The following is a 13117-nucleotide window of genomic DNA, read 5'->3' as shown; positions in this document are numbered from 1 at the left end:
ATTCTGTATCACTTATCGTTTCATAAACACGAGGAAATTGTGACCCAGAGAAGTTAAAGGAGTTGCATGAAACAAGCCAAAAAGCAACTGGCAAAGGCAGAGAACCAGTTCAACACACTCAAGCTCCACATCACATTGAATATAAATGAAGTTACACTATTACAGTATTGAAAATAATTTAGTAGGTTTTTTATTATATATATATGTATATATATAAAAAACTTATTATTATGCATTGTATCTGTGACTCTTTAAAGAATATTACTTCACACTTCCTTGTTTTAGAATGGAAATCAAACCAGTATGTGTTCTCAAAAATGATGTGCAGGATGAATGGATGTATCCCGAATGGTGTGAAATTCTTCCTTTCCTAACAGGTAACTATGACATTTCATTAAGTCTTACGAACATTGAGGTAATAAAGAAGTTAGTTATTCTACGCTGCTTTTTTAATGAGAATTAATTACATATAGTGAATGATAAACTATATATAGCAACTCTGCTTTTAACTGTCATGATATTTCATAAATTATTTCCTAAAGCTTAATAGAAATCATTTTAATAACAAGAGAATTTAATGTATTTATAAATATGCACTAGTAAATTTGGACCTCAAGTACTAAAATAACCTAGTTTACCATTTATTTCTTGCTAGTTTTACTGACCTTATGGATAATAAGTCTATTAAATTCTTCCTTCAAAACAGGCATGCTAAATACGTGCCCAGCTCCAAAGCCCAGTAAGCTAAAAAATAATACAAATCACACTTATAATATGAGATTTACTCACCTAGAGGAGGTAAAAAAAGTTCACAGGAAATGGGATTCAAATACTCACTCTTTAAAACAAAGTCTTCAGCTTCACAGTGTAGAAACTTAAAAGATTAAATACAGAAATGAAGTCTGGAGTCCGCACTGCAGGAGCAGAGGTTACTGAAAAGAAAACATAGACCTTGCTAACAATAACAAGGACAAGATGAAGTAGAATTAGCAATTCTATTCTCACTACTGGTCAGATAAAAATTTTATCTCCATCCCAAACAGAAGGCTACATGAAAGGCATTGGAATTCAAAGGGAGATGAAGAAAAAAAAAAAAATCCACATTTCTCAGGAATTATAAAAGTTTAGGGAAAGCCAACACTGGAAAAGTGAAGAAAGAATATAAGTTGCCCCCAGATGGAAAACATACCAGAATCCTAGGCAAAAAGCCAATCTAGATACCACATACACACTCATAAATTCATAGACACAGAATTTGGCATCTTAATCTCTGATTTGGAAACTGCAGGACTTAAGCCTCACATGGACAGGACACTTTGCTTGAGAATTGCACCTCCTGTCTTGGTGAAGCGCCACTTACTTATCTGCTGGAAGAGCCGAGGCTCCCCTGCTTGGTCTTTGGCTCCAGTTGTGAATTTAGGAACTCTAGTCTGGCTGTCTCATCCAGATGTTCAAGGAGAAGCTGCTTTTCAACAACTTTCGAGAAACTACATTACAGGCCTTCCTCAGGCCAATTGAGAGTGCTCAGTGTGGAAAAAAAAAAAAACATTGCCAAGATCTGTGCAAGGCCAGTGGTTACATCTGCACTTTGCCATGCACCTTCTAAATTGTTAAATGCATTTCTTACAGGGAGATAGAAAATGAAATGTGTTTTGAAGAGAACGTTTTCCCTCCAGGCCTTCTATTCACATCTGCTCTCACCATGCTTAGCACAGGGCTGAATGAGGCTCTGAATGGCCATACTGACTCATTCAATGCATTTCTTGTTAACATCTCTTACCTCTAATTACTGTTGCGTGGTAGGATGGAATAACTGGCACGTAGAGCACTCCAGTAATTACATTTATTATACTACTTACTCTTGCCATCCAAGAGCTTGCTTTCTTCCCTCGTGTCAGAGTTTTTTCTATGCCCTCATAAAACTTATTTATTACTTTGCTCTAGAGATCTCCCACAGGCAAAAAGTAGGTGGATTAGTACTTATGAATTAGTCTTGGCAGTGCTCTTTTGTCTCCCTAGATCTGGTAAAGAGTCACAACTACTTTTACAATTCTCTCATTGAGTAGGATGTAAGGAACGATGACTAAACTATGTGGATATATTGGTGAACAATTTTTTGACAAGTTTCTTGTTTACTGACACTATCTAGCATCTGAGTATCTCAACTTTACTGAGGTTAGCCTCATGACACCACTGCAAAGTGTGTACACATGCTATTTCTATTTTGTCCATGGCAACAGAGGCTTGAAGATGTTGTAAATTAAAGAAAGAGAGATTAATTCTGACACCTCGTCCACAGCATTAAGTACTGAGACCAACATTTCCCTACTCGATCCAAATTACATAACTCTGAAGTTAAATAGTCTTCCATCTGCATGTATTTGTCACCCACTTACTTCAAATTCTCTTACCCAAGTCTATTTTATAATGCATGACACCTCCCAAAACATTGTCTTCGCCTCCCATGCTTGGAGTTTCAATGTTGTGATATGTAACTCACACATTTGATTTTGCTGGTTTGGGTTCTCTTTTGCATGTCAGTCTAAGGCTAGAAGGAAAACACAACTACTGTTTTTTGAAGGGATTTTATGTATGAGTCAAAGTAATTTGAAGCATCTTAGCAGTCTGAGAAATTAAAATACATGCATACAGAAAAAACAGTAAAACACTAAAATCCTCTTTGAAAAGAAAGAGGTGGCTATGGGGTTTTTTTCATCCTCCTTGTTTGTTTTTTTTTCTTTATTGGATGAATCGAAGCACGTATAACAATAATAATATGACTTTATATATTAATGTAGAATATCTCTTATAGCTCAAAATGCCTATATCTTAGGCATTTAATTTCTTCCATAAAAGTCTAGATACTGACACAATTAGGTTTTGATACATAGATATTTCTGCTTACTAGAAATCTGGTAGGAAAAAGACTATACATTTTGAATGGGCTCATAAATATATATTGAATTTAATTTTTTAATACACAAAATCCATTTTCCTATTGTTTGGTTGGGTTGGTGGCTTCTTGAGAGAAATATTTTCTATAAATATTTTTGGTTTGTACAGCTAATTAGTCCATAAATCAGTACATTGTAATATGGCAGAGATTACCCTCAAGCCAATAGAGAGCAACTGATTGAATGTACTTACCTTCTTCATAATTCATTTATCTCTAACATCTCCGCATTTTCTTCTACTGCCTTCAAATATTGTCTTGCCACTTTTTTTCTCTTCCCGTTCTTTAAATATATACATCAGTTTAACCAATAAGCATCTTTCCTATTAAACACCAGTTTTTTCCTGTATTCTGAACCAAGCACTGTGGGCTGATAAAGTACATAAATAAACAATAACCAGATAATCACAGATTAATCAGATTGATTCTGTAGCAGGAAGCTTTATATGCTCTCCCTTTTCATATTATTTATTAAGGCCATTTACTGATATTATAATGTGGTAACTCTCAAGCATAAACATGTCTCTAAAAAAAGAGGAGACGAAAAATACAAATGTAAAATTCCTGCAACAGATGTCAAAGACCAATTTAGAAGTTAGTTCAGTATGGCAACCATATTTTAAAAAAATAAAAAAGCAGAAGCACATGCTGAATTTGAAGGAAGTACTTTATTAATCCATCCCTCTACAACTTTTAAAAAAAAAACAAAAACAAAAAAAGACAGACAAGCATGACTTTGTCATTATTTCTGCTGACTTAAGTTCCCAAGTGGTAATCCTTGTGTGGCTGTTCGTTGGTAGTCCTAGTACAGCTGCTAATGGAGATGTGCACACTGATTAACAAATCTATCAGTGTTTTCCTCCTAGCTGTCAATCTTAGCAAAGGAAGCCAAGTGGAAGTGAAATGAAGATGAGCTATCCCTGCACCTCTCAAAACAAGGCTTCAGAGAAGGAGGAAATAGGTTGACCAAACAGTATTAGAAAACATAGAATTTCAGTGTACATGATGCATCTATTCTGTGGATGATTAGGATTCATTCTCCAAGGACTTTTCAGTTTGCATCTGTTAATGACCTCCTCCAGAATGCACTAAATGTGAAGGAAAACCTTACCTTGATTTCAACAAAGCAGAATCAGGTTTTAAATTCAATTGAAAAATAATTTCAGGAAAAGAAAAAGTAATCCCTTAGGTATTATCTCTCTGCTCTTACTATAATCTGCAATATTTGTACAGTTCCATGTATTATTTATTGTGCATTATTCTAGTGCAGCACTTAAATTATTCTCATTTGAATGTTTCCACAGACAGCAATTCTGGTGACAAACATCTTTATTTTGAAAAGTGGTCTGCGTGACAGGCACCATTTCTATCCAACAGAGAAAGGAACTCCCTAGCTGAAGCTGTTTTCACCAAGAATTTGTTTGCCAGCAGTATGTTTTCCTGTTTAATCCGTGTTAACATTTTATTCAGCATTATCCTAACTGGCATGTACTCTATCTGATAAACATCTCCTCTTTTCCCTTACGGAAACATTATTTATTTATGACATTATTATTACAGACAACTAAACAGCCAAGAGGGAAACACATTTGCTTTTCTACAAATACCTGTGCATGCTGTTAAACCTGCATCGTTTTTCTTACAGAAACATCTAAAATTTGGTAAAAGGCTTCTTAGCGTGTCTTCGGTATCCACGGAGAACAAGAAACAGGGACAGACACATGCAGCAGCACAAAATCAGCAAGGGTTCAGAAGAACAGAAGGAAAATAATGACATTTCAGGTTGTTAGGCTGATATATGAAACTTTCTCCTTCCTCGCACTATTTATCATGACTCCATAACTAAATTAATTAAATGGACCTGATATAAAATGAGTCAAATCAAGAGCTGCTTTGATTCATGTTCTCTGTATCTTTGCCAGCATAGGAACTAGCTACTGTATTATCAAGAAACCAAACATACAGTGAACTAACACCAAATAATCTGTGTTAGAGGTCATGGTGCCCCCCCAGGCTGCTTCATGACTGAGGCTGAATTCAGGAGGAGGAAATGGTATAAATCAAAATTACAAAGGTGTCTAAGAAGAAAATATCCTCAAATCCCCAGTCACTTCAGCAGTTAGTAGTACACACTGGGTCCTTGGTGACAGAAACATCCATTTACGAAAGGATTTGAAGATCTACATCAGTTTCATAAATTATATCCAAAGTTGTAGTGGGTCATCAGTTAAGCTCACTACTCTGCACCAGATGGGGACTGGTGATCTCCCACATCTCTGAAGATCCTATTCCATCCTTGGACTACACCTTTATCAACATAAAAAGATTTAGTTTGTCTACCTGTAGGTCTCTCACAATTCTTTCTGCATGATCCCTGTCTCAAAGTGCAAGTCTTCATGTCTTCAAAATACGTGACACACCTCAAGACACAACACATATCCTCAATTATTATTAACTGACGTATTGTTGAACCTTCTCATACTGGAGTCATAATTTTTCAGATGCAGAAAGGATAGGCTCAAATAAAAGGAGCAAAAAGACAAAAACTGGAAGAAATGGAATACATTGACTTGCAACAGGAGGACAAAGGCTGTTTCAAGGTGGACCTTTCAAGGTGGACTCAACTGTAGGCATCTAATTTAAGTAATACTCACATGCATTGGAATTGAGTAGGTAGATAGATATACATGCTCATGTGGTTATAGTATTTGCTAATCAAAGACTTTAAAGTGCTTTCCAAATATTTCAATTCTGTTACATAGGAAAGTATTTGCTTCTTATGTGAACATAAACAGGTAACAACTATATTTGAGTGTCTACCCACCAGCTCATTTGCAAATTATTTATTTTCCAACCTAAATCAACTAAATCTGCTATACTGTTTCTCAGCTAAAGGATGTTTTTCTGTCCATTATCTGCATCTTATCATAGAAGATTTAGAGACCTTCTGGAGTCCCTCAACAACAAATCTGTGTTTAATCAATACGGTCCTTTGCAGATAAAAACAATGCACCATGGAAATACTAAATACAACAGTCACCAAATACTCTTTTCGACCTAAAATGATAGCCACAGCATCTAAAGGCATGATGGCAGTAAGTGTAAGATGAAAGGCTGTGTAAAACCTGAGTGCATACCCGTGGTCTACAACATGTTATAAACTGATGTCTCTGTCAACTCTCACCCCGTGCCTTTACTGTAGTTACCTATGCTACTTAAAACCAAGAAAGAAAGGGATGATGATCTGTGATCCTGTATAGTGCAGAGTGGCCTCTTCTTCACTTCTCAGCCAGGGACTGCAGGGATCACCACCAGCAGCACTGAGTGAAGTGGAGGGAGGCAGGGAGAGCAAACACATAAACAGAGGGCAGGTGAAAGGGGCAGCAACGTAGGCAGTGGAAATAATGGTTATTGACAGGTCAAAAGGTGAAACGGACACACTATTCAAAAACATCACAAGCATCATTGACTAATGTAGAAAATTTTTAGTTTAGCCCCTAATTAAAATTTTTTAGTTGCACACCACCACTCCTGACAGCAGGTCAGGTTGCTGATTAATAAGCCCTGCCTGCTTAATGCTTCTTTGCTAAATTAGAAGAGCTGCAAAGCGGGTCTTATAAATATTAAAAAAAAAACCCCAAAAGGACTGTCCCTCCCCAGTACAATCTCAAAAATACATCTTGTTTCTAATAGACCTTAGAACTTTCTAGGCTTCGTACAACAATGCTGAGCAAGTGGGGGGTGAAGGGGAGTGTTTATAAAGCCTTCTTAGAACTCTGCATTGGTTGCATTTTCAGATTCATTATTCACAAACCTCCACTCCCAGCTGAAGTCACTGGGGCCATTGACTCTAAAGACAACAGGTCAAACTCATTCTCGCATTCAGTGCACAGAACTAAGCACTATGCAGGCTTTCTGCCTAATTGTGCCTTAGCACAAAACAGAGAAGGATGAGTTTTAAATCATTCTAAGGAATGGGAGTATCGAAGTCTTTGGACTTTAGAAAGAACTGATTCTGGCTTCTTCAGATGCCTTTAAAAATCCGAGATTTAATCATGACCTTCATCACCATTTTTACAAATACAAATCCAGATTTTTACAAATACAAATACATTGGCATGCCCAGACACAAGGGCAGTGCCCCGAGTGTTGCCCCTGACTCAGTTTAGCCTGACATCTTGTGGCTCTAAGGAATACAACACTCCCTTTAACCAAACCTGCAGATACTCTCCGGGTGCACAGAAGCGTACTATTGCCTACATAAATTGAACAAATTCAAAACAGTTCTTGTGCTGTGCAAGACAATTATTTCACTTAATTAGACGGGATGTGGTGTCAGCATCATATTCGGGTAAAAGCAGCTGGCAGAGAGTTGTAAAAGCAGACCAGAGTCACAAATAATGCAGCGTTTTTGTTAGCTGGACTACAGCAGATACTATTTTCCTCAAAAGTACATACCTATCTAATTTGAAATAAGAGTTGCCAGGATACCTGCCGGTTTTCTTCTGATATTGCCATGTTAAATATTACTTTGATTTTTGTCACAGGAGCAAAACCACTCCTGCTGCAAGAGCAGGACATTCGTGCAGCTGACTCTACATGGAGGGGAATGTCTTCTCAGGCAGGAAGATAACCGACTGATAAAAGAAGTAGTTTTGCCTATACACAGACATAGCACAGATATATGTGTGGCAGGGCAGGGGGCCTGGAAGGGGAAACATGCATCCTATGAAAAGTAGCTGCTTTTTCTTTTCCTAAAAAGGGTGGTCTATTGATGCATTTTCAAGGAAAAAAAAAACCAACTTGAATCATGTGGTAAGAAAAAGATCCTTCATTTTAGAAAGATTTTCTGCACTGTCTCAAGAGGTTTGACACTATCCTCCTGTTCTCCTTTTTTGTATAGAGAAGAACAATCAAGCAATAACAAAGAAAATAATTTGTGCAGATTGATTAGTTTCCACACCAGATGTTCCCACATATATTCACATCTCCCCAACTCTCTTTCTCCAGCCAAGAGTGTGCACAGCTGGTACTTCTGTAGCAAACACCAAAGCTATTTAACAGAGCTCTTAGCAGGGTTGTTTAAATTATAGATCTCCCCATTCTTCTCTGGAGGCCTGCTCCTTTTCCCCTTGAAGAGAAGGCATCCTCATGCTCATTGTCTTCACAGAGACAGAAAGGTTTGCTGGAAATTTTTTTACTTCTCTGTTACACACCTTCCCTTTCACCACTTCCATTTCACTTTCTTGCTGGCACCATAAGGCACTGTAGCCCTTCACTGACCAGCTCTGGGGTTTCATTCTTTGTGAAGCAGAATCAAATGGCAAACAGCTTTAAAAAAGAATTGCAATAGATAAGAACTGTTGGTTTCTTGTTAATTAAGTTTCAAGGACCATAGATTTCAAGAAATTGCCACTACAAAGTTGCATCTCATTAATGTATCAATGACTGAATAAACCTCAAAGATGGACCTGAGTGAAGGACAATTGTGAATTCAGGCAAAGTCCCACAGGGCAAGGACTGGAGGGAAAGCCAGGCCCCACCTTTCAAATGGACACATTATGGTAAATTCAAAATTGCTCTGGATACAAGCAGGAGGATTACTGTAAGGTGCAAAACCAAAAAAAATCACTACACCTTCTTATGTTATTAAGAAAGAAATTATAAGCTTATGAACATTTACATTTCTAGGAACTCTGTGCAAATTTTGCACAGAGAACTTTTCATCACAACTTGTGTCTTGTTGCAGAAGACATCTGTGGGATTCTTTCATGAAGGATTTATGCTCTCTTGATGTGATAGAAAGGTGATCTGAGGTGGAAACATGCTGGTGGGACCATTGCAGTAACAGCTGGGAAAAAAAATCATTCCTGTGTACCCATAGTGCTGTCCATGGGGATATTTTGCCACCAGGTTCTCAGTTTGTGTACCTGAGGACCAGTCTTTTTCACGTGTATGTTGTCTGCTCTCCTAAAGAGACACTTAAATGTTTAGGTGCCAGGTTAGCTAGATTAGCTTAGATAGCTAAAAGCATAAATAAGGAACATCTTTTAGAAGGCAAGGGATTGTGGAAACTACTCAGTAACATGTTCATGACTTGAGAAGGAATGGTCTGTACCTTGAAGTCCCTGTAAAGAGACAAGTAGGACCGGGTAAGTCCTGGCAACAGACTGTCAAAGGACAGCACGGCCTGGGCAGATGCTACAGGGAAGTAGGATGGTACATAAAAATAGGACACAGTGATAAAGTAGTCAGAGGGGTCTGGGATGTTTCCCTCAGGCAGCATAGGGAGATGCAGAAAGGAAGATAAGTAAACCCAACTTCTCACTCTGAAAGGTACAAGCTGATAAACAGAGGATCTCTACAGAACAAAGATGGTAGTGGGCATCATATATGTCTTCTGAAGGCTTAAAGGGAAGTTATAGGTACAGCTTGCTCAAATAATTAGAGGTAGATGGTTTGGACTTGAAATGTCACACACTCTCCTGTGGTGCCTGCTACTCCAACATGGAAGTCTTGTACAAAACCAGGCAGAAAATTAAAAGGACTCACAAAGCAAAGTAAAATGATCCATTGCTTTCCTTCTCCTTGTTGAATGAAGTAAAGAGCAAAGCAGCACAGAATTAAAGGTAAATTACACAGCTAACAATGTCTGTATACTAACCCTTGAAAGCAGAATTAACAAACACAGGCAGCTGTAGAGCATGAAATGGCATCTCCTGAACTTTGCCGAGTTCTGCTACTGACTTCAATGCAGCCACAATCTTATCCAGAAAATGTATCAAGCCAAACTCTGTGAGAAAATGGAGGCCCACTAGTGTGTTAAGATGTAGGGAACACTACATACTTCAGTCTTAAAGAAATAAAAGAATCTTTGCCATGAGAAGTTCTCTCCTCATACAGAAATAAAATACATTTGCATCATATCAACACAGTAGCTTATTCCCCTTCCTCATGCACAGCTGATGCAAACTCCTACTCTTCTCATAACAGAGAAAACACATGGGCCTGTTTCAGCTCTATCAGTGGAACCTAATTTTTAAAGCTCCAAAGATACAGATATGACATGAGATTCCCAAATGCACCTGAATACTCCAAAATCTGGCCCTTTGGTCCACTGGCAATGAAACAAGATGCAGGATGTTTTATCTTGTTCCAAAACATTCTTGAAAGTAACAAGTGAAAGCAAACATAACAAGAGCAGGATGGCAGGATCTAGCAAAGCAAAGGATATCTTGCACAAGCTGAAACTGTACAAGAAAATATCATTCGGTCCCTTCCTCCCAGTTATCAGGAAACTTTGTCTTGACAAATGTTCACAGAGGCTATATGGCAACTAAATGCCCCCACTCACACCTCCTTCAGCAAGCTCATTTCAGCTGCAGTTATAAAACATGAACATAAAAAGACTTCAATGAACCCAGAAGGGCGCAGATGTTAATTATAGCAAAATGGTATCAAAGCCAAACCGAAATTTGGCTTAGTTTGGTTTTGTATGATTAGTTCAGCACTCCCAAATAGTATAAACTACAGGGTATGCAAATCCTGACCACTTGACAAAGATACATGTAGACTTGCTCATCCTCTGTAATCGAATGTCACCTACGTAGTTATTAGCAGTTGCCCTTAAGCTAATGCATCATATGTCTTTTTGACAAGAATAATGGCTAGGTTCTGAAAAAGAATAATTGCCATTTCAATTGAAAATGTTAAGATATAACCAAAATCAAACATGAAATTATTAGTGAAAAACGTAGAAGAGATGACAGAAGTGTATAACTTCATTAGAATTATCAGTAGCTTGAATGACCTTAATTTAATCCTAATAAGCATTCAATGCAGCACAAGCCAGGAAACAGATGGAAATGGTAGCTATAGAGCTTTGAGACTAGAGTGCCCTCATTGTCCAAGAAGCTTCAATGCTAACCAGAGAACAGCAGTGCTTCTAGGGTGTTCCCATTCCCATGAAATCTGGGGTTTAATGGCCTAATTCTTTGGGTTGAAACTGATTTTAAACTGTGAAGCTATTGACAACACTGAAGCTACACAGAACCAAAATGTCCAAGTCCTCTAGGGTCAGCTACCGCGCTCCTCCAGCATGCACTCTCTGGGGAGTAATGAAGAGGGCTGCACATTAAGTATTGCAAGTCTCTCCTTTAAAACCTCAGACTTGCAGTATGCCATTGTCCCACTCTCAGCAACTTAAATTAGGCTCTCTAAATATTCCAATCAATTACTTTTTGATTTACTGCCTTCCATGGCATTTTCCTCTTTCATCTATTGGTGCACTTGACTTTTATTTCCCATGGGGATGTTGCATGCTAGAATTATATGTCATTCTTTTAAAATGTCTTTTTCCTTCCAGTACAAGTGCAGGCTCTACCCTGTAGGGTGCCCCTGAACTAATCTCTTCTCTCTTCCATCCTAGCAGAGATCTTTACCTCTCCAGCTAGCAGTTTTTCCCACCACAGCAATGATTAGAATATTGATCAAATGCTTCTCCTGAATCCCATCTCTATAGGACTGCACTAAGCGTAATAAGTGGTCAGATTTAAACATGTTCCAGCATGCATTTATAACATAGTAGTGCCTGATTTCCTACATTCAAATGCTCTGGTTGTAGTCCTTGTCTCCCTCTGAGGAGTAATGGATACAAATCATGAGCGGACTTTGCCAGCGTATCTGTAGTTCTGGGCAATCCAGACTTTGGGATTGTTCTTTTCATGCTGGCCACTAATCATTGTCAAAGAAGTCAGAAGATTCTTGTGCCAGCTGTGGGGCAAATGGGTGACATAAATATCATTAGAGCAGCTCTTCACAACCCACTGACACTTCCATCACTTACTGATCAACCGTTATTAGTTTTGCAGTAGCCGGAAACTTTGACACTTTTCTAAAAGTGAATTTTAAAAGATCCCTTTGCATTCTACCAAGCTTTCAAAATATTCCGTCATTCATGCCCATTGTTTTGTCATTGTTATTCACAGAGATAATTTTTCTTGCACACACTGAGTCCTCACCCCACCACTCACAAATATTATGCTTCTTGTCAGCAACAGAATTCTCAGATTCTCTAAATCAATCAATTTCCAACATTGTTATGGAGAGGGAGACCTTAAAAATGAAAAACCCTTCATGACAATAATCTCTTCGCTACAAATATCTCTTGTTCCCAATGTATAAACATTGCAGAATATATCCTTAAGTCTAAGTGCAATGATACTTGTTCTTAGAGCACCAGAAACTAATAAGGAAACCATGCCTACACAGTACTGATAATCCACAAGGCCAAAGAAAGAGACAGGGTGGGGATTTTCTGAAATTTTAATTAAATCTAAGAGAATCAATAAAAGCATTTGTTTAGTTCTAGCATCTGTTTTTAGGCGATAATATCTTCATGCTGCTGTTTGTTTAGTTATATTAGAAATTACATGATCTGCTTAACTGCAGAAAGACTATTGATTTGTATGTTAAACCAGTCAAAACTCCTGGCTGTTTACAAGAGATTCACAGTTACCGTGAATAGTGTCTGTAAAAGTCGTCCAACTCCAGTGTAATGTATCAGCGCGCCTCAGAGGAAGCAAGCCAAACAAATCAACACTGCATACAGCATATAGAAACCACAAAGCCTCTTTGTCATATAAGAAACTTCCCAAATCTGACAATATAAATAATACAGAAGAACACATGCTTTTCAACTGCTCCTAAGAGGAAGATTAGGGAAGGGGAACTAGGACAAGAGGAAAATAAAATAAATTTTATAAACATGATCACTTACCATTCAGGCAGCTTTCTGCTACAACGTCCTTTCTGTGTACCTACTACAAACTTACCTATTAGGAACTCCTAGGTTCATGCAGAATTCTAAAAATATGATAATACTTACCTAGCTAGTAGTGACTAACTACAAACCAGCGAGCAATCCCTGATCCAAGGCAGTCCAGGGAGCAGCACTCACTGCAAAAGTTTTTTTGCCACTGAAAGAAAAATAATCTGCCCTTGACCATTTCTGCCCATACTAGAGGAAGAAGACACTGTCAATGCACGTGGAATCTTCGTTACAGCCATTAACCTCAAGGGTTTACAGCTTTTTCTCTGTGGGATCTAAACAGAGCATCTCAGAATGCTTGTTGACCGTCTCTGCAATACTCATAAATAACAACT

This window comes from Phaenicophaeus curvirostris, chromosome 8, assembly GCF_032191515.1.
Source record: "Phaenicophaeus curvirostris isolate KB17595 chromosome 8, BPBGC_Pcur_1.0, whole genome shotgun sequence".
NCBI lineage: Eukaryota > Metazoa > Chordata > Aves > Cuculiformes > Cuculidae > Phaenicophaeus > Phaenicophaeus curvirostris.
Note: the sequence above shows the minus strand (reverse complement) of the source record.